This window comes from Aedes albopictus, chromosome 1 (genome assembly GCF_035046485.1).
Source record: "Aedes albopictus strain Foshan chromosome 1, AalbF5, whole genome shotgun sequence".
In the NCBI taxonomy this organism is placed as follows: domain Eukaryota; kingdom Metazoa; phylum Arthropoda; class Insecta; order Diptera; family Culicidae; genus Aedes; species Aedes albopictus.
In genome coordinates this window covers 71,701,667-71,706,934 of record NC_085136.1, presented here as the reverse complement: position 1 = coordinate 71,706,934, position 5,268 = coordinate 71,701,667, and positions in this window count along the sequence as shown.

Genomic DNA, 5,268 nt, shown 5'->3' with positions numbered 1-5,268 from the left:
GGCAAATAATCTGCAAATTTAACAGGCTCTTTCCGCTTCCGCTGCAAATGTAATCGTTGATCACTTGGTTCCCCAGCATCTGATGTTCCTGTTTGAACTTCCATGTTTCTGCTCGAGCTTTCAGCTTCTTGACTCGTCCCTGCTTCTTCATTCGGTGAAACTGCTTCATTTCCACTTGCGCTTAGCAACTTTTTGAGGTGGGCAATATTTCGGCGACACTCTTTGCCAGTTGTCAACGACTTCACGGTCACATCGGCTCCACTTCGGCGAATGACGGTATGTTCTTCAGGGGAGAAGTCTGTACTAAGTTTGTTTTCTTTACGGAACCTTTTGACCAACACCTTGTCCCCAACCTCAAGCTCGTCGCTTTTGATCAGCATAAGCCTTCCCCTTTTCCTTTTGCAGACGATCGTGGTCGCTAGCTCCTTCATCAACGGGTACCTCGCGAGGAATTTGGGGTAATTTGTTACGGATTTTCCTTCCGAACATCAAATCGAACGGAGAACGTCCCGTTGTAGGATGAGGAGTGGAATGATAGGATAGAATCTATTGGTCCAACGCTTTTCTCCAATCTTGGCCTAACTCCTGAGCAATCTTCAATCTCTTTAATATGGATCGGTTCTGTCGCTCTACTTCCCCATTTTGCTGTGGCCAGTATGGTATGGTGTTCACTAGACGGATACCCATCTCTTCACAGAACGACCTGAATTCATCGCAAGAAGTGCTCAGCTGAGGCCCATTATCGGCGCGTAGAGTTATGGGCACACCATAACGGCAAAAGATTTTGGATAGTTGCAAGATAGTTGCGTTCGCTGTGATCTGTGTCATCTCACAAACCTCAATGAAGCGACTGTAGAAGTCTACGACAACAAACAGTGTCTGTCCCTCCGGTAATGGTCCCAAAAAGTCTACCGCAATGTCCTCCCAAGGTCCATAAGGCATGTCCTTTCGAACCATCGGTAAAGGTGGATCAGGTGCAGAAACCAAAGTACACGCACGACACTTCTTTACAAAATCCTCTACATCGGAATCCATTTTAGGCCACCATACAGCACACCGTAAGTGAGACTTCATCATTCGTATTCCGACATGTCCCTCGTGAGCAACACACAAAACCCGACTACGTAACACAGCAGGTACAACAATCCTGTCAGTTCGTAGAAGAACATCCTCACATCGGCAAAGTTCATTGGCAACAATACGGAAAGATAACGGAAGGTCGTCATCCTTATCTTGATCTATGCACTCCAGCACACGGCAAATCTCCGGATCTTCCTGCGATGCTCTAGCTATTTCATTCCAGCTTAACGCAGCTGTTGTTGCCGCCGCTAATGCAACCTGTCTAATCGCGAGTTCTTCCGATGGATCGAAAGGTATCGGTTCATGCGTCCCAAGCCGAGATAAAACATCTGCTAAGTTTTTTTCTCCAGGTATGTAGACCACCTTGTAATCGAATGCTTGAAGTCTCAATACCCATCGCTCGATTCTAGCGCAAGGTCTCGAGCGTACGGTGAACAGAAACTCCAAGGCCTTGCAATCTGTCAAAATGTCGAACTCACTTCCGTACAGGTATGTATAAAAACGTTCAACACTCCAAACAACCGCCAATGCTTCCTTCTCAGTTTGGCAGTACTTTGTCTCCGTTTCTGTTAGCGACTTGGAAGCACAGCTGACAACTCGGGTGCATCCTGCTCTATCTGTTTGCAAGAGTAGAGCCCCAAGTCCCGTAGGACTAGCGTCAGCCATCACAGCTGTGCGGTCCTCAATATTGAAGAAACCCAATGACCGGGCACTTGCCATAGCAGCCTTGATTTGATCAAACGATCGTTGATGTTTGTCAGTCCATACGAAAGCACAACCTTTTCTTGTTAACTGGCGCAGAGGTTCGTCGAGAGTAGCCAAGTCAGGAATGAATTTGTTTAAATAATTCGCCAACCCCAAGAAACTTCGAACCTCCGATTCGGTAGCAGGTCGACGAAAAGATAGAATAGCATCAATCTTGGAACTGCATGGATATATACCTTCGGCGGAAATTGTGTAACCTACAAAATCAATTTTATCTGCACGGAATACGCATTTGTCCCAGTTAAGTTGGACTGACCGATCCCTGAAACGTCTCAGCACCTCGTTCAGCCTTTCGTCATGCTCTTGTAGATCCTTTCCTTCGACCATCACGTCATCCAGATACCAACACGTCCCAGCACAACCCGCCAATATCTGGTCCATAACCTTTTGGAATAACTCTGGTGCACAAACCAGTCCAAAAGGAAGCCTTTTAAACCGAAAAAGTCCCTTGTTCGTGATAAATGTAGTTACATCTCTCGACTCGGGCGCTAATTCAACCTAACAAACACGTTATAACTAAATGGTAAATCTTTATTCAGTTTTATTCAAATACCTACCTGAAGGAAAGCGTCTTTGATGTCCAACTTGCTCCAGATTCTTCCTCTACCCAGGCGAGCCAGGTACTCATCAACCACAGGCATCGGATGACGTTCTCGCAGTACGGCTTTGTTAACTCGTCGCAGATCCAGGCAAATTCTCGGTTCGCCATTACTTTTTCCTACAACTACGAGAGGGGAAACCCACGTTGCAGGACCGTGCTTGACTTCGATAATATCCGTTACTAAGAGTTGATTCAGTTTCTTGTCGACTGCAGCCTCGAGAGGAATCGGGATACGCCGTACCGGCTGAAACACAGGCTTGATTTCGGGGTCTGTGTGGATGTGTACCTGTACGTCTTTGATTTTCGGAAACGGCTCGACCTGGGGAGCAATGCTATTGATGTGCAAGCCCACTTGAAGAATTCCCAACTGCTTGGCCGTTTTGTCCCCCAAAATACTCCTTTGTCCACCTTTGATGACAAAAAACTCAGCACGGACGGTTTTTTCACCAACCTTCACATCAGTGACAAAGGTTCCAAGTATAGGTAAAGGATTGTCGTTTGCATATCCCTTGAGAATCTTACTGCTGCCTTTCACACACTCTTGTACCACAATACGAGACTGCTTGAGATTTTCCCATACTTCGTCAGGTACAAGGTTCACATCAGAGCCAGAGTCTACCAGTAGATCTAACTGTATCCCTCCGACTTCGCAAGGCAGAACGTTGGTTTCGTTGCCGGAATGGAACGTATAGTAGGTTTTAGAGGATTCCGTTTCTTTGATTTCAGGTTCAGGTCCAGATCGCTCTACAGCTCGCACGGTTTTCGTCTGCGAAGGTAGTTTTCTCTTGCGAGATCGGCAGGTCGATTCGAAGTGACCAACTCTTTTACAGGCGTGGCATACTTTTCCTTTAGCGGGACAGGTTTCTGAAGTGGAAATATGATCGCGACGACCACAGTTGTAGCAGGCATAGCCGTCCTTTCCGCTAAACTTGGCCCTAAAGCCTGTTGGATTAGACCGAAATTTCTTCTGCAGTGGAGTAGGCTCGTTCCCGATTCTCAAAACCTGCTGGCCGAAATCAGCTTGTTCGCATTTCCTGTTAAATCCCTTCACCTGATGATCTATACCTTCCAGTGTCACGCCCAATGATTCAATCTCCGCCAAGGATCTGTCCTGTTGCAGTATTCTACGCCGCAGTTCTTGAGACTGACAACCCTCGATAATGGTATCAATGAGGAATATTTCGCTCAGTACCTCTCTTACTTCTTCCGCATATTTGTCGAATCCGCAATCTGAGATCTGCTGTCGCAAACGTAGGATGAAATCAGCGAATCGTTCTCCTTCCTTCTGCTTTATCTGCCGCAGCTTGTACCTTTCTAAGCAGTCCTGACGATATGGTTGGAAGAATGCATCCAACGCATTGATCGCGACATCGTACCATTGCTTCTCCAGAGAAACTAGTGGGAAATTCTCTCTGTCTGGCAAGTTCTGGAATACACGCTGCAACTGCGGACCTCCTAGATGTAGCAGCTTTGCTCTTCTTTGCTTCTGATCACATATCCCGTAGGCATCGAAATAGCACTCTAGAGCACCCTTCCATGTCTTCCACTCCTTGAATAGCTTCTGCTTTTCAATTTCGTCACAACGAAATTGTGGGAGCGGTCGTGAGTCTTCCATCTGCAATTATAGCACAATATCGGAAATCCTAAACCATATTTTCTTTATTGTGCCTACTAACAATAATAATAAAACACAGTGAACACGCAATTTATCAAAAATCATAGTATATTTATTTTATTTCGAACATCATGAAACGTCGGACCAGGCTTATCTGAAGATCTTTTATTCGCACCCGTGAAATATTGTTTCACCTCCTGTTTGTCGAACAGGCACGTACCAAATGCATATAGTATTTACATCCCAGAAGCATATCTAAATGCCCCCCCTCCAGTTTTCCAAACAGGTACGTTTAGTATTTCACCAAGCTGATACCCACTAAAATATAAACAGTAGAGCCCGGAAGCATAACCCAATACTTCCCTCCTGCTTTTCAAGCAGGTACATTCAAACATTGCATCAAACGGTACCCGTGAATGAACATTCACCTCCTGCACAGTTACAGGTACAAACAACTTCACTGTGACCCGGAATCAATTTTGTGATCCCCTCCTGTTCTCTCAACAGGTACGCACTAGAAAATTTACAGATTTCTTCATTACCACCCACTGTAAACAACGCATTTTTTTCGGTATCTGATAGGTTGTCCTCGTTGTCATCACACTGCCACCTCTCTCTTTTTTTTTCAACATTCCCTCTCACATCTCTTTGGTTTCATAGTTTGTCACTACACACATACTATTACGTATCAATAAATATCTTGCGCAAAAATCTGACGCCATCTTCCAGCGCAATGCCAGCAGAAAATTTCCCCCAAGTAACCATTTCGAATCAATTTTTCGCGGAAATTCATTTCTCACCTGTAATCCTCAATCCTCGTCGCCACTTTGTGGGGTTCGGATACGTCGTTGGAAATGATTCCTCGATAATCGGTCGGCTTTAGTAACTTTATATTGCGAAGCAAAAACACCACCGCGCTATCGACGTACTCACTCACTTGCAATCCCTGCTTCTTCTTCTGTCCCCCTGCATCTCTCTCTACACTAGACAAATAACACTTCTGCATTTCTTTATGAAGTAGTAAGGGATAAGACACTACAGTTCCGTTTATACACTATCTAATTCATGTTGCAGAATGTGGAGAGAAGATCCCGCTTGAATCCAATAAGAGAAGTACACAATTTGATACTGATGGGTAACGCATTCCAATGTACAATGCTTCTCACAAAAAACGATTGGCCATAATACACAGAGTTATGATGAGGAA